The 24939-nt window shown below is 41.4% G+C and overlaps 1 protein-coding gene across 13 annotated transcripts in view; it reads right to left on the bottom strand.

Annotated features, from left to right (window-relative positions):
- The window catches only part of LOC128691673 (protein lap4), an 854149-nt gene extending 843141 nt beyond the window's left edge, over nucleotides 1–11008 (bottom strand). For all 13 annotated transcript variants that reach the window (XM_070088850.1, XM_070088860.1, XM_070088857.1 and 10 more), the window contains exon 1: nucleotides 10930–11008. The gene's annotated coding sequence lies outside the window, so the exon portion shown is untranslated. The remainder of the gene's footprint in view (nucleotides 1–10929) is intronic.
- Nucleotides 11009–24939: the final 13931 nt, after the last annotated feature.

Genomic DNA, 24939 nt, shown 5'->3' with positions numbered 1-24939 from the left:
GATTTCTCTACCTTCCTTAGAAAAGCTGACATTTCTGTAACAGACTAGATAAGTGTCCTTAACACATATATATGTGTGGTGCATATAATGTACGTTACTATTACATTATTGTGCATTATTATTATTTTTCTTTTACTAGCTAATACCAGCTACCTCAAATACTTTTTACTTTTTAATTGCTATTAATTGCTCATAATTTTGTGTTGCAAGTCAAATTTTACTCCAAATTAATATTATTCATGGTTGCTACCTATCCATTTAATTCTGTTTACCACTACTTCTTTTAGTCCCTTTTATTGTGTGTGCAATTAGTGTATATTCCAATTACATTATTGTGTGAGTCCCAAAACTATCTTTTGCTAGCTAGTACCAACTACCTCATATTATTTTACTTTTTATAGTGCAATTAATTGCTCAACTTATTATACATTACAAATCAGATCTTACTCCTAAATCAATATTATATCATAGTGACTATCTGTCCATTGAACTTTGTTTACCATTACTTAATTTAGTCCCTTATATATTTTCTCCTTTATTTTAGCTTTACATAACTACCCCAGTTCATATATTCACAAATGTTAAAATAATCAAGGTGCTATTCTCAGGTGCTAAAGTGTAATAAGTTCACAATTTTGCCATTATATTCCCAAGCTCATTTATTTGATTACCACTTTATTTGTTCACCACAACTTACATTAGTCCCTTTTATATTGTCTCCTTTACTTTAACTTTAAAGAACTACCAACTATTATATTCCCAAGCTCCTTTATTTGATCATCACTTTATTTGTTCACCACAAATTAGTTTAGTCCCTTTTATATAGTCTCCTTTATTTTAGCTTTAAAGAACTGCCTTAGCTCATATTTTTACATTTGTTAAAATAATTCAGGTGCTATTTTTTAGCTTTAGAACATTTACTTTGTCTTATACTTAATTCTGACTATAGATTCACTATAAATCTTATGACTACAAGCATTGATCCTGATACCAACCTCTTATTGAATGACTTAAATCAATCAAACAGTAACTGTAATTACTACACAGCAGAACAATCAAAGGCACTTCTCAGAGCCAACAACAATATAACTGTCTTTAACTACAATATCAGATCTTTAAGCAAACATTACGATGACCTCATAGCATTACTAAATTCCTTGCATGCCAATATGTCCATCATTACACTAACTGAAACCTGGCTAAAGCCTGATACTACAGATGTCTATGCCATTTCTGGTTACACAGCCTCCCTTTCTGTAGCTACATTCATCAGACACCTTTTGGCACTCTTCATGAACTGGTTCATGCTTTGACTGGCTTTGACATGTGTGGGTAGTCTGTTCCATTCCTTTATTGCTGTACAATAAAAGGTGTTTGAAGCCTGGCCAATGACTGTGGGTACTACAAAGTTGTGCTCTCACCCCCTAGTACTATGATTGCTTTGGTTCTCAACCTTGACAAAATTGACAGCAAGATATTCTGGACACTTTACACACACTTCAGTCACCCTGGGTATGGTGGCCATAACTTAAGTTATAAAAACTCGCCCCTGGGGCACATAATACCCAAAAAATAGAAAGAAGGACCCAGAGGTCCTACCAACTTGAAGTCAACAAAGAGAGAGAGAGGAAGAGGGAGAGAGAGAGGGAGGAGCCTAGCTAAGCTTCTCCCACACCCACCAAAAAACAAAAGTCTGTTGCCAAGCACAATTCTCTAGTTACCACAACTCTCCCACACCTTATTTTAATTCTACAAAAAGAAATACAACTTTATAAACTACTTATTTAAACTGTGTTTGTGTGTGTCTATAGTATAGCCTATTATATTGAGAAAAATAGGCTTGACCCAGCTCCCTCTCAGTCCCTAAGAGTGATCTTCCCTTAGAGCCATTTAAGTGCTGTGTCCCCATCAATTCAATATAATTAGGTATCCCAGAGTAACTGTTACAGATACATAAATACATGTTGGGTCCTATAGCCCCATAACAACCACAAAATTTCAAAAACATTAGCATACATGATACTTAAGCAGGCAAAGCACCACCAACCCAACAACACAGGAGTCGCATGATCTCATCATCTACCCGTCCTCATCCCAACATGGCATTCTTCAGGTCACCATGCGTCACTCACACCTCACTCTCCGCCTATATATAATGTCTTTCTGCCTCTGTATGTTAGAAGTGATCAAGGATGCAGTTTAATATTGACAAATGCAAAATTCTAAATGTTGGACAGTTAAATAATCATGCCACATATAAACTAAATAATGTAGATCTTAATACTACCAATTGCAAAAAGGATTTAGGAGTTCTGGTTAGCAGTAATCTGAAGCCAAGACAACAGTGCATTAGTGTTTGCAATAAAGCTTACAGAATTCTTGGCTTCATATCTAGATGTATAAATAATAGAAGTCCTCAGGTTGTTCAACTCTATATATCCTTGGTTGGGCCTCATTTAGACTATGCTGCTCAGTTCTGGTCACCGTATTACAGAATGGATATAAATGCTCTGGAAAACCTACAAAGGAGGATGACAGAAATGATCCCATGTATCAGAAATCTTCCCTATGAGGATAGACTGGGGGCCCTGAATCTGCACTCTCTCGAAAGGCGTAGAATTGGGGAGGGATATGATCGAGGTGTATAAATGGAAAACAGGAATAGAGGGGATGTAAATAGTGTGCTGGAAATTTCCAGCCAAGACAGGACTCGCAGCAATGGTTTCAAGTTGGAAGAATTCGGATTCAGGAAGGATATGGGAAAGCACTGGTTTGGTAATAGAGTTGTGGATGAGTGGAACAAGCTCCCGAGTACAGTTATTGAGGCTAAAACGTTATGTAGTTGGATAAATACATGAGTGGGTGTGGGTGGGTGTGAGCTGGACCTGGCTAGCTTGTGCTGCTGGGTCTGGTACAGTGCTCCATCCTTGAGTGGGGATGACCAGACTGGGTGGGTCATTGGGATAATCCGGGGGGGTCATTGGTCTAATCTGGGGGGGACATGGACCTGCTCTGCATGGGTCAGTAGGCATGGTGCAGTGTTCCTTCTTTCTTATGTTCTTATGGTCTTATGGGTGGGTGCGAGTGAGTGTTAAATGGACCTGACTAGCTACTAGGTCGGACACAGTGCTAATCCCTTAAGTGATGTGTCTGATCTCACTAGGTCAAGGCATTGGCTTAAGCCGGTGGGGAGTATTGGAGCTGCCTCACAAAGACCAGTAGACCTGTTGCAGTGTTCCTTATTTCTTGTGATCTTATGCTCTTAAGAGGGCAAATATTCTATTAGTGGGATGGATCTGTGAAGGACCTGCCTAGTATGGGCCAACAGGCCTGCTGCAGTGTTTCTCCTTTCTTATGTTCTTATGTTAACTGTAGGCCAGATCAACAAGGGGGTGGCACAACTGTATACTACTCAGACCAACTAGAATGCATCACTAATACTTGCACAAGGGATGAACATAAGGAATATATAATAGCTAAATTCAAATCCAAATACCTACAAAAACCTCTCACAGTGATAAACATCTACAGAGTACCACAGTCAAATATTAGCCGTTTTAGTGAAAACCTAGGAAGTATGATAACTGATGCACGCATGAACAAAGATCACTTACTACTCTCAGGTGACTTCAATATAAGTCTCCTGCAAGACCAGGACCTACACATTACTGAATTCACAAACACCATGAGTAACTGCTTGTTGCTACCAACAGTAACAAAACCTACAAGAATTACAGAGACTACTCTGATCCACCAGGAGGCCTGGTCACAGACCGGGCAACAGGGGCGTTGACCCCCGGAACTCTCTCCAGGTAAACTCCAGGTAAACTAGTGTTTCCCTACTAGACCACATCTGGACCAACACCACATCCCCTTGAAAATCAGGCATAATCACAGATAATACCACAGACCACTACCCTACCTTCCTCATAACTAATCTAGGCAAATTACCCCAAGACACTACTAAAGTCACCTTCAGACTTCACAATGAGGCAGCCATTAATAACTTCACAACAGCAGTGACAAACACTGACTGGCACACTGAGCTAGAAATCTATACAGATACTGACAAAAGTATTAATAATTTTAAAAAAAAAAAAAAAAAAAAAAAAAAAAAAAGTGTGCAAAAATTATAGGGGGATAAGTCTGTTGAGTATACCTGGTAAAGTGTATGGTAGAGTTATTATTGAAAGAATTAAGAGTAAGACAGAGAATAGGATAGCAGATGAACAAGGAGGCTTTAGGAAAGGTAGGGGGTGTGTGGACCAGGTGTTTACAGTGAAACATGTAAGTGAACAGTATTTAGATAAGGCTAAAGAGGTCTTTGTGGCATTTATGGATTTGGAAAAGGCGTATGACAGGGTGGATAGGGGGGCAATGTGGCAGATGTTGCAGGTGTATGGTGTAGGAGGTAGGTTACTGACAGCAGTGAAGAGTTTTTACGAGGATAGTGAGGCTCAAGTTAGAGTATGTATGAAAGAGAGAAATTATTTCCCAGTAAAAGTAGGCCTTAGACAAGGATGTGTGATGTCACCGTGGTTGTTTAATATATTTATAGATGGGGTTGTAAGAGAAGTAAATGCAAGGGTCTTGGCAAGAGGCGTGGAGTTAAAAGATAAAGAATCACACATAAAGTGGGAGTTGTCACAGTTGCTCTTTGCTGATGACACTGTGCTCTTGGGAGATTCTGAAGAGAAGTTGCAGAGATTGGTGGATGAATTTGGTAGGGTGTGCAAAAGAAGAAAATTAAAAGTGAATACAGGAAAGAGTAAGGTTATGAGGATAACAAAAAGATTAGGTGATGAAAGATTGAATATCAGATTGGAGGGAGAGAGTGGAGGAGGTGAATGTATTCAGATATTTGGGAGTGGACGTGTCAGCGGATGGGTCTATGAAAGATGAGGTGACTCATAGAATTGATTAGGGGAAAAGGGTGAGCGGTGCACTTAAGAGTCTGTGGAGACAAAAAACTTTGTCCTTGGAGGCAAAGAGGGGAATGTATGAGAGTATAGTTTTACCAACACTCCTGTATGGGTGTGAAGCATGGGTGATGAATGTTGCAGCGAGGAGAAGGCTGGAGGAAGTGGAGATGTCATGTCTGAGGGCAATGTGTGGTGTGAATATAATGCAGAGAATTCGTAGTTTGGAAGTTGTGAGGAGGAGCAGGATTACCAAAACTGTTGTCCAGAGGGCTGAGGAAGGGTTGTTGAGGTGGTTCGGACATGTAGAGAGAATGGAGCAAAACAGTGACTTCAAGAGTGTATCAGTCTGTAGTGGAAGGAAGGCGGGGTAGGGGTCGGCCTAGGAAAGGTTGGAGGGAGGGGGTAAAGGAGGTTTTGTGTGCAAGGGGCTTGGACTTCCAGCAGGCATGCGTGAGCGTGTTTGATAGAAGTGAATGGAGACAAATGGTTTTTAATACTTGACGTGCTGTTGGAGTGTGAGCAAAGTAACATTTATGAAGGGGTTCAGGGAAACCGGCAGGCCAGACTTGAGTCCTGGAGATGGGAAGTACAGTGCCTGCACTCTGAAAGAGGGGTGTTAGTGTTGCAGCTTAAAAACTGTAGTGTAAAGCACCCTTCTGGCAAGACAGTGATGGAGTGAATGATGGTGAAAGTTTTTCTTTTTCAGGCCACCCTGCCTTGGTGGGAATCGGCCAGTGTGATAATAAATAAAAAAAAAATATTAATAATTTTCTAAAAAAGACCCAATACCACTATAACAAGCACTGCCCTAAAAAAAACTAAACAGATGACAGCTAAGAGACTGAACAGTCCCTGGCTAACACCCAGTATCCTCAAATCCATAAATACAAAGCACCTATATGAAAAACAGTACAGAATGGGTCACATAACCAGAGACCAAACAAAACGTTATTCGTTAGTGCTAACCAGCCTGATAAGAAGGGCAAAAAAATTGTATTATGAGAACAGATTATCCAACTTAAAAGGTGATATAAAAAAGATTTGGAAAACCCTATCAGAAATTCTAGGACAAAAAAGATATCACGAAACAGCGCAATTGAACTAACAAAACCAGATGAACCCCAATTCCCACCAACTGAAACAGCAAACAGACTCAATGATTTCTTCTCCAACATAGGAAAAAACCTTGCCAATAAAATCCCAAGCTCAAATACCCCACCCAATGACTACCTCACTGGCAACTACCCGAACACACTGTTCCTAGCTCCAACTAACCCAACAGAGGTCTCCCTTATTATCAACACACTAGAAAACAAGACAGGAGATTTAAATACCTTACCACCCTTTATATACAAAAAAGCGTCGCAAGTGTTGTCACCAATCATTGCAGCACTCTTTAACAAATCCATCAAATCCTCTACCTTCCCTACAGTTCTCAAAATAGCGAGGGTCACCCTGATCCATAAAAGAGGAGACCAAACAGACTTGAATAACTATAGGCCAATATCCAACTTACACCCTCTCTCTAAAATCCTCGAAAAATTAATTCATAAGCTAATCTATTCCTATCTCATCTCCCACAACATACTCAACCCCTGTCAGTTTGGGTTCAGGCCTAATAAAAATACGAATGATGCTATTATACACATGCTAGAACAAATATACACTGCACTAGAGAAAAAAGAAGTCCCACTGGGAATCTTCACGACTTGCTCCATATAAAATTGTCGCACTATGGTATTAGAGGGCACTCCTTTAACTACCTAAAGTCATACCTCAGCAACAGAAGCCAATATGTGTACACAAATGGATCAAACTCTTCCGCACAGCCAATTACAGTTGGTGTCCCACAGGGAAGTGTCCTTGGCCCTCTTCTCTTTCTCGTTTACATAAATGACCTACCAAATGCATAGCAACTACTCAAACTCACACTATCTGCAGATGATACTACATACGTCTTCTCTCACCCGAGCCCAGTCATGCTAGCCAATACTGAATTACAGAAAATATCTACCTGGATGATGACTAACGAACTTACTCTCAACATTGACAAAACCTATTTCATTCAGTTTGGTAACAGAGCTACAGATGTCCCTCTTAACATAATGATAAATGGATCTCCTGTCACAAAGCTCACAGAGGGAAAATTCTAAGGAATCCACCTTGATAATAGACTCAAATTTCAAACACATATACAACAAATTTCCAAGAAAATTTCCAAGACTGTAGGCATACTATCGAGCATACGGTACTATGTTCCACGGTCAGCCCTCCTGGCCCTATATTACTCACTTATTTACCCCTATCTCACCTATGGAATTTGTGCATGGGGCTCAACAACAATAAACCATCTCAGACCATTAATTGCCCAACAAAAGGCTGCAGTCAGAATGATAACAAATTCCCACTACAGGCAGCACACTCCACCAATATTCAAAACTCTAAACCTACTCACCATACAAAACATCCATACTTATTATTGTACCTACTACATACATAGAACACTTAACTCGGATATAAACCCTCCCATCAAACATCTCCTTACCAACCTCAACAGAACACATGACCATAACACAAGGCACAGATCACTCTTTGATATTCCTCGTGTCCATCTCACACTATGAAAAAACTCAATGCACATAAAAGGCCCAAAAATCTGGAATTCATTACCTGTGAATATAAAAGAAACACTGTTTATAAATTCAAGTCTCTTCTTAAAAATCACTTACTCACCCACAACTAAATAAATACTGAATAATTGTATCTCATAAATGTTTAACCTGCGACCCAATCAAATTTTGTTATTTTTAATTACATTACCTAACAGAATACTCCATTCTACTGAATGCACAGCAACACAGTAAATGACCATATGACCTGTCATTGAAATACTCATTTGTGCTTAATTGTTAACTGTTTACAGCAATGTTTACCACTGAATATATCATTGCTTAGTTAATCTTAAGTTAATTTTAAGCCTGCCCATAATGCTCTGCATACAAGGGGCTTTGGCATGTTACACTTAACCACTGTATTTCCTTGTACTTCTATGTATCATGTTCAAATTAACAAATAAATAAATGAGAGCTGCTCAGTCGCTTGTGGGCAGCTGTGAAAAGTGGAGGTGCATGCTCCAGTGACTTTTGGCACTCGGTGTTCATAGAGTTTTACAGAAAATGGAATTTCTCTTTTTCTCAGGAATAAGTTATTGACCTTTCGACATGCTTTTTACAAAAACTAGTTAACAGCATGTCATGATTTTAATACACATTACTGAGGAATGATGGTTCTACACCATAGTAATGGGGATTTGCAATAATCCTTACCTATTTTTTTTACTGGTTTTCCCCCCAAAAATCATTAAAAAATAAAAAAACAAAATTCAACATTTTTTAAAAGACAAGATATTGCCACAATAATAAAAGCCCATTGCTACACAACTATTGTGGCCTTTATCTTGCATGTGAGGTCAACTAGAAAACTGTCTATCAACCCAGTTTTGCATTAGGCGTATGGAAAAATACCCCATAAAACAGCCAATAATTATTTTTTCTCTCTATTTGTCAAGGTAATCTTCATAATAACAACAGTGTGCAGGTTTCAAAAGCTGTTTAAATCACGGTAAAATTTTCATTGAAATTGGATAATTAGAAGAAAAAATCTGTATTTCTTCCCCCCCCCCACCTTAGGCTTGTTTCTTTTCTGTTATGTAAACAGGGAACAATAGATGTTAGTAGGTACCTAAGATATTAGTTGACATGTGGGTTGTGGGTAAAGTGGTAATGCCTTTTGATTACAAATGAAGGACCAGGGTTCAAACCAACACGAGAGGAAACGTTATAAATGTTTTTTTTATAACTGTTACCCCTGTTCACCTAGAAATAAGCTGATACCTAGGTCACATCCTGGGAAGGAGAGCTAAAAGACCCCTAATGGAAATAAGCCATACTAGTCTTCGGGAACTTCTAAGTCTCGATCAAGTTAATATACAATGAAGTAAATGAGGAAGATACAGTAGGCCACCTGAGGACCTACCCCTCTCCTGGTAAACAGTGCATATTATTAGACAGGAAAATAAAGCTATTTTGGTAAGTTTTAGTTATGTTTCTTTTGGTACAAATTTAATACTTGAATTATTAAAAAAAAAGTTATTTCTGTTAGGTAAGACACATATGCAACAGTTAGGTATCTTTATTTTGAAACGTTTCGCCTACACAGTAGGCTTCTTCAGTCGAGTACAGAAAAGTTGATAGAAGCAGAAGATACTTGAAGACGATGTAATCAGTCCATCACCCTTAAAGTTTTGAGGTGGTCAGTCCCTCAGTCTGGAGAAGAGCATTGTTCCGTTGTCTGAAACAATATGAAGTTGAAGTGACAGAATCGGGCCTTATATAGTCCCAGGAGGTGAGACGTAGGTTGATTTGGGAGGGCAGGTCCTTCTCAAACCCAGCCGTTCTCACTAGTAGAGGTTGTCGAAGTAGATGGTCTGTACCAAGATACCCTTGTGTTGCAGTGTCTGACAGAATGAACATTAAAATGGTATAAAATACCGACAGATTGTTAGGTAAGACACATATGCAACAGTTAGGTATCTTTATTTTGAAACGTTTCGCCTACACAGTAGGCTTCTTCAGTCGAGTACAGAAAAGTTGATAGAAGCAGAAGATACTTGAAGACGATGTAATCAGTCCATCACCCTTAAAGTTTTGAGGTGGTCAGTCCCTCAGTCTGGAGAAGATGGATGGACTGATTACATCGTCTTCAAGTTTCTTCCGCTTCTATCAACTTTTCTGTACTCGACTGAAGAAGCCTACTGTGTAGGCGAAACGTTTCAAAATAAAGATACCTAACTGTTGCATATGTGTCTTACCTAACAATCTGTCGGTATTTTATACCATTTTAATGTTCATTCTGTCAGACACTGCAACACAAGGGTATCTTGGTACAGACCATCTACTTCGACAACCTCTACTAGTGAGAACGGCTGGGTTTGAGAAGGACCTGCCCTCCCAAATCAACCTACGTCTCACCTCCTGGGACTATATAAGGCCCGATTCTGTCACTTCAACTTCATATTGTTTCAGACAACGGAACAATGCTCTTCTCCAGACTGAGGGACTGACCACCTCAAAACTTTAAGGGTGATGGACTGATTACATCGTCTTCAAGTATCTTCTGCTTCTATCAACTTTTCTGTACTCGACTGAAGAAGCCTACTGTGTAGGCGAAACGTTTCAAAATAAAGATACCTAACTGTTGCATATGTGTCTTACCTAACAATCTGTCGGTATTTTATACCATTTTAATGTTCATTCTGTCAGACACTGCAACACAAGGGTATCTTGGTACAGACCATCTACTTCGACAACCTCTACTAGTGAGAACGGCTGGGTTTGAGAAGGACCTGCCCTCCCAAATCAACCTACGTCTCACCTCCTGGGACTATATAAGGCCCGATTCTGTCACTTCAACTTCATATTGTTTCAGACAACGGAACAATGCTCTTCTCCAGACTGAGGGACTGACCACCTCAAAACTTTAAGGGTGATGGACTGATTACATCGTCTTCAAGTATCTTCTGCTTCTATCAACTTTTCTGTACTCGACTGAAGAAGCCTACTGTGTAGGCGAAACGTTTCAAAATAAAGATACCTAACTGTTGCATATGTGTCTTACCTAACAATCTGTCGGTATTTTATACCATTTTAATGTTCAAAAGTTATTTCTATGGGAAAAGAATGAATAATGAAGTGATCCTACACACACATCACACAGGTCGTGTTTGTATGTTTGGATATGTACATACATTCTTCCTTTCGTAATACGAAATGAGAAACTGCAGTTGCTGGGGAACAGTCTATCAAAAGACTCTTAGTTAGTGGTGATGCGAATTTTAATGTTCTGGTGCTTGTGGCTGAGATGCCCATATATCACCACAACAAGAGCATTCCTGCCTCATCTGTTAGTCTGTTAGCGCTCGAGCCTCAATCAGATGATGACAACTCACCTGGGGATGGGATTGCTGCTGAAGTCTGCCACCTGCAGTGCCTTCAGGTTTTTGATGTTGTCGGGAATATCCGGAATGTCTGCAAAAAAGAATAAACATGTTACTCTAATGCATACAGCTGTACACAGACATAGTCAACCCTTACAACTACACAGGCGAGTACATACATACGTATGCGCACACACACACACACACACACACTCACGCCAAAATAAACAAAGTTTTATCTAAGTAAGAGTTACCCGCATTTAAATTTTAATCCTTTCAGGCTCGACAGGCCCTCTCCCAGACCTGTTCTCAGGGTCGAAAAATATTAAAAAAAAAAAAAAATATTTTTTCTTATGAATAGATAGATTTTTTTTTTCTAAACTTTATAGGCTAAAAAACTGTTTTTGCCATCAATACTTACCGAGATATGGAGGCATGAAGTTGACAAACTGAACCGCATATAGCAACATCGCTGACTGCTGGTCACCCGGAAATAGTTTATTTTGTTTTTTCTACTTTTTTCTATTATTTTTTAATATTTTTTCTTTTCAAGTAACTTTTATGGCCTGTGAGACCAATATGAGCACTATTTTGTAAATATTTACTCTTTCTATACTACACAATAACTGCACAAACACTGTTGTCATTATATTGTTTACAAAACTTGTTTACACAAATGAACAATATAAAATGTTGTTTATTACTATTTTTCTATATTTTATATACAAATATACAGTCACAGGACATGTTTCTAGAAGTTCTGCAGCCTGTGGAAGTCTTTGAAACGGTGTCATGCACAGTGGTGTTTTACACTCCTCACACATAAAACAAGTGTCTCTGCATTGTTGTGGGAGTTTTTTATATGTGCACAGATGCAACACCTCTTCTGAGCCTTTTTCTTGAAAGCAGTAGCAAGAAGTTTCATTAGGAAGTGATCACCAGCCCTCAGACGAGAAGGTAGTTGTTGATAATTTATTGGACGGTTTTCTAATGGTGTCGTTCCTTGGTACTTGAATATTACTTGTCTGATGACAGACAAGCAAAATTTGCCATATGGTGGTTTGTTTCTGGTCCTCATCTTATACATATTATAAGCACTGAGCATGGAAATGTACACAATATGGAAAAAGAGTTTTATGTACCACTTATAACTCTTGCGAACGTAATCAGCAAACCCAATCTGCTTGTCACATTTGTCCAATGAATGCATATTGAAGGTGTAGTCCATCACAGCTGCAAGTTTTAGAATGGGTTCATTGGTCTCTCTATTCTGCCTGCCAGTGTTTGTCATTTCATTAGCGTAAACTAACGACAACAGTGTGACATCTCATTTGTCATGCCACCGAAATGCCATAATGTCATTGGCAGCAAAAGCCTGCACCTCACCTCTACGAGTGCCAGCGTCAAACTTGGGCACATGCTTACAATTTCCACGCACTGTGCCACACACATCTGTCATGTTCACTTGCAAAAAATCACTGAGTGAGGGGCTTGTGTACCAGGTATCAGTATATAACATATGCACTTTACCATCACTGTTCTAACCACATCACCAGAGATGCCCAATAACTTCCTGGTATTTTGCAATGTATTACTTCCAGTGTACACAATAATATCCAATACAACATCACTGTAGCAGTCACAACGCACAAACAACTTTATACCAAAGCATTTCCTCTTGCTTGGTATATACTGCTTGAACAACAGTCTTCCTTTGAACAGAATCAAGGACTCATCAATAACAAGCTTCCTGAAGGGCTAAAAATACATACTGAATTTCTGTTTCAGACACAAACACATTCCTAATCTTATATAACCTGTCGTTTCTGTCAGGCCTGGTTTTGTCTGAGAAGTGAAGCATACGTAATAGTAGCACAAATCGATTCACTCCTATTATATCACTGAAACCTGGGGTTGCAATCAGGTGGTCTGTTGACTAGTATGATTTGACACTGTGTTTATACATATGTGGCATAAGCATTATTGTGGCAAAGAAAAGATATATCTCAGCCACAGTTGTCTCCTTTCACTAGTGTAGGAGTGATTTTAGTGAAAGTATTGTGTTTGCCATAGTGTACTTGAAGTATCTGTTGCTTTCCCAGGGGTTCGTCAAAAGAATAACTCAAAACATTCTAGTTCAGTGGCATTGTTCCCAAGTGTACAAAGTGTACAAGATGGCCGTATTTCACTTTGACTTTCATCAAAGTGATGGGGATTGGGAACAAACTTACCAGTTTCCTGCCAATCCTAGGCATGGTCTGCTGGTGGGTACTGGATATTGACAGGTGGTTGTGGAGGTTGTGGTTGTGGAGGTTGTGGTTGTGGAGGTCGAGGTTGTGGTTGTGGAGGTCGTGGTTGTGGAGGTTGTGGTTGTGGAGGTTGTGGTTGTGGAGGTTGTGGTTGTGGAGGTTGTGGTTGTGGAGGTTGTGGTTGTGGAGGTTGTGGTTGTGGAGGTTGTGGTTGTGGAGGTTGTGGTTGTGGAGGTTGTGGTTGTGGAGGTTGTGGTTGTGGAGGTTGTGGTTGTGGAGGCTGGTGTGGTGGGTGGGTGGGAGATGTTGGCCTTTGTTGCAGTTCAGCGGAGTCCGCGGCGTGGGTGGCAGCAAGGCCCACTGTTGGTGCCTGACGGCTGGCACCACCACTACCACCACCACCAGATGCATGCACATTTTCCATCCCAATTGCAAAACTATCATGTTCATTTTCACTATCTGTTCCTGTTGTACAGCCACGGAATGTACTCCTTCCCCTTGGAATAGCACATGGCACACTACCAGAGTGCATATAGCATCATATATACTGATGCCTGACTGGAGAATATTCAACTTTACTCTCGCTACTGAAACTGTTTTCAAGAGCTTGGAGTTCATATTCACTATCACTATCATCACCAGTGCTCACATCTGAGTCCTGGATATGGGAAAATAAGAATTTTCTCGTTCATTCTGGTACAACTGAACACGAACAAGATGGCCCAGCACCAGAGGTGGAAGGTTGAGGGTCGTCTGGATTTTCCTCACTATTACCGGTATTATGGTCATTAGTTTCAGTCACAACCTCATCAAAGCCTTGAAACTCACCTTCACTGACCCTTCAATCTGTATTAGAACTGTCACTGGGGAAGAAAAGTGTCCCAATTCGCCGAGGGGTGAGGAATTTCTTACCGCGAGGCATGGTGAACAAGGTGTACTAAAATGGCATTCCAACAATGCACCACTGGGTCCCCGAAGTTTTTCTACCGCGCACACTGACCACACAGACCCATTCTCTCACATCTAGGCCTACCAGCCTTTTCCCGCTTGATCTGAAGGCGCTAGAATTTATGCGTACTAGTAGGTCAATAACCCTGGTGCGTAAGACGTACTAGTATGTCGGAAACCCTGAAAGGGTTAAGTATGCATGTAAGTAAATAAAATTTATTAAATGAACATTATGTAGATTTAGCTTATGGTAACCCAATGAAGTCAAACTGTGTGATTGATTTCTCATCAAAAGAGATATTCTCCATTTATTTCACAGAAACCCATTTGATAAAAAAAAAATTGGCGCATTAAAAGTAAGACTTACATGACCTACAATCAAGGTAAAGGTGCCACTGAGGAAAACACATCAGCACTTAAAGTTTAAAGCTTACCAGAAGAGCCATTCTCCAGTTATGACACAAAATCCATCATACATTGCCTGCAAAATAAGATGATTGTGGATTCCTGATCCAGTTCCTTGGATCAGGAACCCCTCACCAGCATCATGGGAAAATAATATAATAATGTAAATAATGTTATGCCATTTTGAAATTAAAGAGGCAAAAAGGCCTCTATATGCTCTGTTAACGATACCAACTTTCTTCTAAGGAGGATACACGAATGTTGAACCTCTGAAGCCGGAAACAAAATCTGGGAATGACCTTTGTAACATTGTCCATAGGGTAACCACACAAGTAAATAGTCCTACAAAACTTGCCCTAGATATGTACAGTACACAAACTTTGAAAATCTGAAGTCGATCAAATTAAGTGTACTCATGCTGTAGAAACTAAAAATTTTGCTAAGAAATGTTCCAAGAATAGAAAAGTCTATCCTGTTAATTTTCTGTTTTCTTTTCTCATTAATTTTATATTTCAAATTCCCTACAATTCTTTAAGAAAAATATTTTATTTTTTTTTTTTTAGGAAATCCAATTTTATATACTAATTGGTTTTACAAAACAATAGCAAACTAGCATCAAAATCAATTCAAAAATACTTCCAATTAAGATACACCAGATTTTAAGGTTAGAAGCATATTAGATGAGGCATTCATTAGTTATTACATGTGAAAACATAATAAAATTGGTAAATTGAAATTCATATAGCTCTAAGTGAAGGTCAAGGGTTCTTTTAGTAAAGCCAACTGTGAATGTTCAAACTCAATCAGAAATGACATTCTCCAGTAACTGATCTGATTCCAACGATTCCAAGCATCTTTAACAATTTCAGCAAAATTTCAAATATGCAGCTACTCATACTAAACTTGTTTGGTTCCTTCCTTCTTACAGAATACATACTTCATTAATATTTTGAAGTCGACCAGAAAAAGCATCCTTCAGTTATTGAACATACATGAATTTCAATGTTAATAAAACTGGCACATTGGGACATATAATGCCCAGTAACAGCATTTGGGAAACCACAGAATTTTTTAACTACTATTTTACATCAACAAATTTGCCTCAATGCAAACAAAACTTAGTGGGTATTATCCTGACTACAAGATGCATCACCCATTGACGCTTTCAGGGTCGAGAGACACTCTCATAAACTTGTTCTCAGGGTTGAAAATTTTTCGGAAAAAAAAAAATTCTAATGAAATAATAAAATCTTTTCCCGATCATAATTACACCAAAAGTATGAAATTTCATGGAAAACTTATGGAATTATACTCTCACAAAGTTAGCAGTCTTGACGATGTTTATGCATCAACAAATTCGCCCACTTTGAGCCACTATGTACTAATCGGCAAAAATCCTAACTACTTCGCTAGAACTCCATTTTTTCTATCGAATGAGTACAAGAAACCACCCATTTTCCAATTTCAACTACCCAATATGATATAGCTGATACAGCTCTTACCTGGTGATTGATGTAGCTTAGAGCTGCTAGCATTTCTTCTCTTGGATAAGTGAATGTCAGTGTACAGTTGTCTGCATGTACATGGGATTCTGGGATGAGATAAAGGAGGTCATTGAAGTAGACATTCCATAACAATGGTCCCAGAAAACTTCCTTGTGAAACACTTGCCCCCCAATAGATTGTCTTGTTGATTCTGTTCCATTGAGAACTACCCTTAGAGATCTACCATGAAGGTAATCACTGAGGAGATATGGCATAGAGTCTGCAGTTCCCAGTGCTTGCAGTTTTGCTAAGACTTCCTGGTGCCACACCCAGTCAAAAGCACCAGCAATGTCCAGTGCTACCATACACCTGACTTTGAATTCATCCAGTGACTGGTGCCACTTAGTGGCACCAGCAGCAGAGTAACCTTTCCTGAAGCCATATTGACGGTCACAAAGTAGTGAGCCGTAGTCAAAAAACTCTGTCATTTGTCTTGAGATTATTGTCTCAAGGATCTTGCCAATGATTGATAGCAGTGGCACTGGTCTGTAGTTGCTGATTTCTGCTCTGCTCTTCTTTTTGTGAACAGAGACTATATTTGCCTCTTTCCACAGAGAAGGCTATTTACACTGTTCTAGGCAGTGCTGAAAGATGCAAGTTAGAGGTGCTGCTAGCTGGTCTGCACATCTCAGCAATCATGGGCTCAACTTATCTGGGCTCACAGCCTTTTCTTGGTCAAGCGATTCAAGAAGGCAATGCACCTCCTCCTGCCTTATTCTCACCACTGAAAGTTTTGACACAGTTCTCGTAGCTAGCCAAAGAGGGTTCCTTGCTGGATCAGGAACTTGCATTTTGGTAGCAAAGTGTTCGGCAAAGAGGTCCGCTTTCTCTTGACTACTAGTAGAGGTGGTCCCATCTTGTCGATTTAGAGGTAGAACAAGTTCATCAGGCAGATAACTCTGTCTGTCCTTGACCAGGGACCACCAGGTTTTGTAGCCTACTCTACCTGATGCTAGCTTTCTTTTTGTGACCACCTCCCATTTAGCCATGGCCCACTTTTGAATGTCACCTTTATGTCTACAGGCTTGCCTGTGCTAGTTCCTGTTATAGGTGGTAGGATGTCTCTTATACCTTCGCCATGCCTTGTACTTAACAGTAGCAACCTCTCTACAATGAAAGCTAAACCAAGGCTGATCCGTAGGCTTCGTCACATATTGCCAGTGAGGAATGTGCTCTTGTTATAGATTAAGGATGTATCCAGTGAAGGCTTTCACTTGGATGTCAACATTCCCTTGGAGAAGAGCATTCCAATGGGTGGTGGCGCGCTCAGAGCAAAGGGTTGGCCAATTACCTCTTTCCCATAACCAGGTTGTGTGTGTGGATTCCTCACCTCGTTCTGTTGGGATCTTAAGTGTCGTAAAAACAGCTCTGTGGTCAGATGATCCAACGTAGCAGAGGGGTTGACAAGTGACTATACCTTCTGCCAGATCACTCACTACTGGGTCAAGGGAGGAGCCAGAGATGTGAGTAGGAAAATCAACAAAGTTTCTCATGTCAAATACTGCAAGAAGATCATCAAAGTCCCTCTGTATAAGGTGCTGGTTGAGGTCATTCTCTCTCACTCTCTCTTTTTTTTTTTTTTTTTTTTTACACAGGGTATGACAAGGTTAAGGATCCCTAACTTTATTGACAAGCTATTTACAGGTTAAGGATTCCTAACTTTATTGGCAAGCTAAGAGCTGTTACCTACATCAGCTCATTTGAAAGCATTTTTATTGTTATGAGACATACAAGTAGGGAACAGGATGAAGTTGGAGCCATCTGTGGGCCAGCATTTTCATTTGATCAACTGACTTTATCTCGTTGACATCATTATGCTGTACAAATGTGTTCCATACTCGAGTCATCCTGGGTATGTATGATCTCAAATGGAGTGATGTTCTGGGGAAGGGTACAGCCAGAGTGAAGTGGCTGCTTTCTGCCCGTCTTGTGGCATAAAAGCTTGTTTCACGCTGTCCTCGAAGTGGATCCAAGTGTGGTATTTTGACAATATTGGCCTTGTACATAACAGTAAGGCCACCCACATCCCTCCTATGTTGAAGGCTCTGCTGAAATGACAGATCTATCCAGGATGGGTCCAGGCGAGAGATGAGACGTCTTGCTCTGTTCTCTACTCTGTCAAGCAGTCGCAGATGAGAGGGGGGGCAGGCAAACCAAGAAAGTGGAGCATACTCAAGGTGTGAGCGTACTTGTGCCTCGTACAGGATCTTGCAACCCCTACTGTCAAGCAGATGCGAGATACGGCGAAGTGCTGTAAGCTTCCTGGCTGCCTTGTTTGCAAGATTTACAACATGGTTCTTCATGGTTAGTTTGGAGTCAAATTTCACCCCAAGGATATCAACTTCTTCTCCAGGTGCCAACACCCTCCCATTCATCCTTACTACTGCCCCAGCATTACCATCGTGGTGCCTAGAGACCATCATCATTTGCGTTTTCTCAGGTGCAAATGTTACTTGCCATCTATTTCCCCAAGCTGATACAGCTCTCAGCTGGTGATTGATGTAGCTTAGAGCAGCTGGCATTTCTTCTCTTGGATAAGTGAATGTCAGTGTACAGTCGTCTGCATATGCATGTGATTCTGGGATGAGATGAAGAAGGTCGTTGAAGTAGACATTCCATAACAATGGACCCAGCACGCTTCCTTGTGGAACACTTGCCCCAATAGGATGTCTTGCTGATTCCGTTCCATTGAGAACTACACTTAGAGATCTACCATGAAGGTAATCACTGAGGAGACATAGCGTAGAGCCTGCAATTCCCAGTGCTTGAAGTTTTGCTAAGACGCCCTGGTGCCACACCCGGTCGAAAGCGCCAGCAATGTCCAGTGCTACCACACAGCTGACTTTGGATTCATCCAGTGACTGGTGCCACTTAGTGGAGAGGTTTAACAACAGATCAGCAGCAGAGTAACCTTTCCTGAAGCCATATTGACGATCACAAAGTAGTGAGTGGTAGTCAAAAAACTCTGTCATTCGTCTTGAGATTATTGTCTCAAGGATCTTACCAGTGATTGACAAGAGTGACACTGGTCTGTAGTTGCTGATTTCTGCTCTGCTCTTCTTTTTGTGAACAGGGACTACATTTGCCTCTTTCCATAGAGAGGGCCATTTACACTGTACTAGGCAGTGCTGAAAAATGCGAGTTAGAGGTGCTGCTAGCTGGTCTGCACATCTTCTTAACAATCTTGGGCTCAACTTGTCTGGGCCCACAGCCTTTTCTTGGTCCAGCAATTTAAGAAGGAAATGCACCTCCTCCTGCCTTATTGTCACCACTGACAGTTTTGACACAGTTCTTGCAGCTAGCCAAGGAGGGACCCTTGCTGGATCAGGAACTTGCATTTTGGTAGCAAAGTGTTCAGCAAAGAGGTCCGCCTTCTCTTGACTACTAGTAGAGGTGGTCCCATCCCGTCGATTTAGAGGTGGAATAAGTTCATCAGGCAGATAACCTTGTCTGTCCTTGACCAGGGACCACCAGGTTTTGGAGCCTACCCTACCTGATGCAAGCTTTCTTTTAGTGTCCACCTCCCATTTAGCAATGGCCCACTTTTGAACATCACCCATATGCCTAAAGGCTTGCCTGTGCAAGTTCCTGTTATAGGTGGTAGGATGTCTCTTATACCTTCGCCATGCTTTGTACTTAGCAGTAGCAGCCTCTCTACAACGAAAGCCAAACCAAGGCTGATCTGTAGGCTTCGTCACATATTGCCGGTGAGGAATGTGTTCTTGTTGTAGATTAAGGATGTGTCCAGTGAAGGCTTTCACTTGGTTGTCAACATCCCCTTGGAGAAGAGCATTCCAATCGGTGGTGGCGAGCTCAGAGCAAAGGGCTGGCCAATTACCTCTTTCCCATAGCCAGGTTGTGCGTGTGGACTCCTCACCTCGTTCTGTTGGGATCTTAAGTGTCGTAAAAACAGCCTTGTGGTCAGACGATCCAACGTAGCCGAGGGGTTGACAAGTGACTATGCCTTCTGCCATATCACTCACTACTCACTCACTCACTCTCTCTCTCTCTCTCTCTCTCTCTCCTCTCTCTCTTCTCTTTCCTCTTCTCTCTCCTCTCCTCTCTCCTCTCCTCTCTCTCTTCTCCTCTCCTCTCTCTCTCTCTCTCCTCTCCTCTCTCTCTCTCCTCTCCTCTCTCTCTCTCTCTCTCTCTCCTCTCTCTCTCCTCTCCCTCTCCCTCTCCTCTCCTCTCTCACTCTCTCCCCTCTCACTCTCTCCCCTCTCACTCTCTCCCCTCTCACTCTCTCCCCTCTCACTCTCTCTCCTCACACTCTCTCTCCTCACACTCTCTCCCCTCTCACTCTCTCCCCTCTCACTCTCTCCCCTCTCACTCTCTCCCCTCTCACTCTCTCCCTTCTCAATCTTTCCCCTCTCCTCTCTCACTCCTCTCCTCTCCTCTCTCACACCTCTCTCTCCTCTCTCACTCCTCTCGCTCCTCTCTCTCCTCTCTTGCTCCTCTCTCTCCTCTCTCACTCCTCTCTCACTCCTCTCTCTCTCCTCTCTCACTCCTCTCTCACTCCTCTCTCCTCTCTCACTCCTCTCTCACTCCTCTCTCACTCCTCTCTCACTCCTCTCTCACTCCTCTCTCACTCCTCTCTCACTCCTCTCTCACTCCTCTCTCACTCCTCTCTCACTCCTCTCTCACTCCTCTCACTCCTCTCTCTCTCCTCTCTCTCTCCTCTCTCTCTCCTCTCCTCCTCCCCTCCCCCTCCCCTCTCTCCCTCCCCTCCCCTCTCTCCCTCCCCTCTCTCTCCCCCTCTCTTTCTCTCCCCCCTTTCTCTCTCTCCCCTTCTTTCTCTCTTCCCCTCATTCTCTCTTTTTTTTTACACAGGGTTTGACATGGTTAAGGATCCCTAGCTTTATTGACAAGCTATATACAGGTTAAGGATTCCTAACTTTATTGACAAGCTAAGAGCTGTTACCTACATCAGCTCATCTGAAAGCAGTTTTATTGTTATGAGACATACAAGTAGGGAACAGGATGAAGTTGGAGCCATCTGTGGGCCAGGATTTTCACTTGATCAGCTATCTCGTTGACATCGTATTGCTGTACGAATGTGTTCCAGACTCGAGTCATCCTGGGGATGAATGATCTCAGATGAAGTGATGTTCTGGAGAAGGCAGCCGAGTCAAGCCTGTTCTTCTCAATATAATAGGTTATACTATACACACACACACACACAATTTAAGTAAGTAGTTTATAAAGTTGTATTTTTTTTTTGTAAAAGTAAAATTAAGGTGTGGTAGAATTGTGGTAACTGGAGAATTGTGCTTGGCAACAGTCTTTTTGTTTTTTGGTGGGTGTGGGAGGTGCTTCGCTAGGCTCCTCCCTCTCTCTCTCTCTCTCTCTCTGTTGCTGGACTTCAACCTGGCAGGACCTCTGGGTCTTTCTTCTATTTTTTGGGGCATTATGTGTGCTCCAGGGGTGAGTTTTTATAACTTAAGTTGTGGCCACCATACCCAGGGCGACTAAATTGTGTCAAAACACTGGTTAGCCCAGAGTTAGTCAAGAAGAGAGAAGGGCAAAGTTGTTGAGATGCACCATGTGGGAGAACAGCTAAGGAGTGTGTAGATTTTTGTTTTGAATATGTGAGTGCTGTAACTGTATATTCTGTACATATCTATTTAGAATACAGTTATATTTTTATAGTAGTAGTTTAAATAACCTGTGAAGAGGGCTGGTGAAAGGATATCAGGGACATTGAGGATGATCAGTCATGATTTAAGTATTACTCCTAGACAGATTAGGCCATTAAGTAAAAAGCTACCCCACACTAGAACATGTAGTGAGAACCTTACTATCAAAGTAATAAGACATAACAACATAACATGAGACAGCCAGAGTGAAGTTGTTGTTTTCTGTCCGTCTTGTGGTATAGAAGCTTGATTCACGCTGTCCTCGTTGACATTATTGGCCTTGTACATAACAGTAAGGCCACCTACATCCCACCCTTCTTTCTCACTCTCCTACCCTTCTCTCTCTCTCTCTCTCTCTCTCTCTCTCCAACCCTTCTCTCTCTCCCACCCTTCTCTCTCTCCCACCCTTTTCTCTCTCCCACCCTTTTCTCTCTCCCACCCTTCTCTCTCTCTCTCTCTCTCTCTCTCTCTTCCATTCTTTCTCTCTCTTTTTTTACACAGGGTTTGACAAGGTTAAGGATCCCTAACTTTAATAACAAGCTAAGAGATGTTGCCTACATCAGCTCATTTGAAAGTATTTTTGTTATGAGACATACAATTAGGGAACAGGATGAAGTTGGAGCCATCTGTGAGCCAGCATTTTTATTTCATCAACTGACTTTATCTCGTTGACATCATTATGCTGTACGAATGTGTTCCATACTCGAGTCATCCTGGGTATACATGATCTCAGATGGAGTGATGTTCTGGAGAAGGGTACAGCCAGAGTGAAGTGGCTGCTTTCTGCCCGCCTTATGGCATAAAAGCTTGTTTCACGCTGTCCTCGAAGTGGATCCAAGTGTGGTACTTCGACAATATTGGCCTTGTACATAACAGTAAGGCCACCTACATCCCTCCTGTGTTGAAGGCTCTGCTGAAATGACAGATCTATCAAGGATGGGTCCAGGTGAGAGATAAGACGTCTTGCTCTGTTCTCCACTCTGTCAAGCAGTCGCAGATGAGAGGGGGGGGGAAGCAAACCAAGAAAGTGAAGCATACTCAAGGTGTGAGCGTATTTGTGCCTCTTACAGAATCTTGCAACCCCTACTTTCAAGCAGATGCGAGATACGGCGAAGTGTTGTAAGCTTCCTGGCTGCCCTGTTTGCAAGATTTACAACAGGGTTCTTCATGGTCAGTTTGGAGTCAAATTTCACCCCAAGGATATCAATTTCTTTTCGAGGTGCCAACACCCTCCCATTCATCCTTACTACTGCACCAGCATTACCATCATGGTGCCTAGAGACCATCATCATTTGCGTTTTCTCAAATGTTACTTGCCATCTATTTCCCCAAGCTGATATAGCTCTTAGCTGGTGATTGATGTAGCTCAGAGCAGCTGGCATTTCTTCTCTTGGATAAGTGAATGTCAGTGTACAGTCGTCTGCATATGCATGGGATTCTGGGATGAGATGACGAAGATCATTGAAGTAGACATTCCATAACAATGGTCCCAGCACGCTTCCCAGTGGAACACTTGCCCCAATAGGATGTCTTGCTGATTCCGTTCCATTGAGAACTACCCTTAGAGATCTACCATGAAGGTAATCACTGAGGAGACATAGCATAGAGCCTGCAATTCCCAGTGCTTGAAGTTTTGCTAAGAGGCCCTGGTGCCACACCCGGTCGAAAGCACTAGCAATCTTTCTCTCTCTCTCTTCTGCCTTTTCTCTCTCTCTCTCTCTCTCTCCTGCCCTCCCTCTCTCTCTCTCTCTCTCTCTCTCTCTCTCTCTCTCTCTCTCTCTCTCTCTCTCTCTCTCTCTCTCTCTCTCTCTCTCTCTCTCTCTCTCTCTCTCTCTCTCTCTCTCTCTCTCCCACCCTTCTCTCTCCCTCTCCCCTTCTTTTTATACAGGGGGTCTGACAAGGTTAGATTAAGGATCCCTAACTTTATTGACAAGCTATTTACATGTTAAGGATTCCTAAATTTACTGACAAGCTAAGAGCTGTTACCTACATCAGCTCATTTGAAAGCATTTTCATTGTTATGAAACATACAAGTAGGGAACAGGATGAAATTGGAGCCATCTGTTGGCCAGCATTTTCATTTGATCAGCTATCTCGTTGTCATCATAATGCTGTACGAATGTGTTCCAGACTCGAGTAATCCTGGGGATAAATGATCTCAGATGAAGTGATGTTCTGGAGAAGGGTACAGCCAGAGTGAAGTTGCTGTTTTCTGCCCGTCTTGTGGTATAGAAGCTTGCTTCACGCCGTCCTCGAAGTGGATCCAAGTGTAGTACTTTGACAATATTGGCCTTGTACCTAACAGTCTGACTGGAATACTGTTGTATACTAACAGCTCCTTTTAATGCAGGCAAAATTGCACATCTAAAATATGTAGAGATAACCTTCACTGCCTATAGAAATTCAGTCAAGCAACTAAATTACTAGAAACTTCTTAATTAAGTCTCTCGAACGGTACTCCTTGGAAAGTAGAAGACAAACACTGCAACACAACGGTATCTTGATACAGAGAACATCTTAGATTACATTTTTGCCTGACCACTAGTTACAAGCGAGAAGAGATTGATCTGACAGGGACCTACCCTACCAATGATAACATTCTTAATTCTGTTAGTGGGCTCCGTCTCTTCTGTGGTAAAGATTATTTGTGCCTCACCTTTGATAATATATGTCTTCATACTGTTGCTTCATCTTCACACTGTTCCAGACTATGGAGCAATACTCTTCTCCAGATTGAGAGACTGACCACCTCAAATCTACGTCTTCAAGGATGATGGACTGATTACATCTTCACATCTCTACTGCTTCTGCTGCCTCCCCTGTACACGAATAAAGATGCCTACTGTGTAGGCGAAACTTTTCGGAATAGTTAATTGTTGCCCACGTGTCTTACTTATCAACTTGTCGGTACTGGATAACATTATCATATTCTCATCATAAGTTATACCTGGAAATCTCGGGAGAGACTGGTCCAAAATTAGAACACTGAAAACACTCCATCAGTAAAATGGTCGACAAGCAGAGCAAAATACCTCAAGTGAAAAGCATGAGTGTATTAAGAAAGGTAATTAACAGTTTTGCAGATCTTTTCAATAGGGAATTTTGCTTATCGCAACAGCTTGGTTGATCGGACCATCAATCGGAGGCTTGGGAAAGCAACCCTCAAAACTGCTTGCAGATAAGAGCTTTAGGTCGAAGCTGACAAACTTAATTAACACCCATGATACTATTCGCCTCGTT

Source organism: Cherax quadricarinatus, chromosome 26 (assembly GCF_038502225.1).
Source record: "Cherax quadricarinatus isolate ZL_2023a chromosome 26, ASM3850222v1, whole genome shotgun sequence".
Lineage (NCBI taxonomy): Eukaryota > Metazoa > Arthropoda > Malacostraca > Decapoda > Parastacidae > Cherax > Cherax quadricarinatus.
This window is presented reverse-complemented; position numbering and strand designations above follow the sequence as displayed.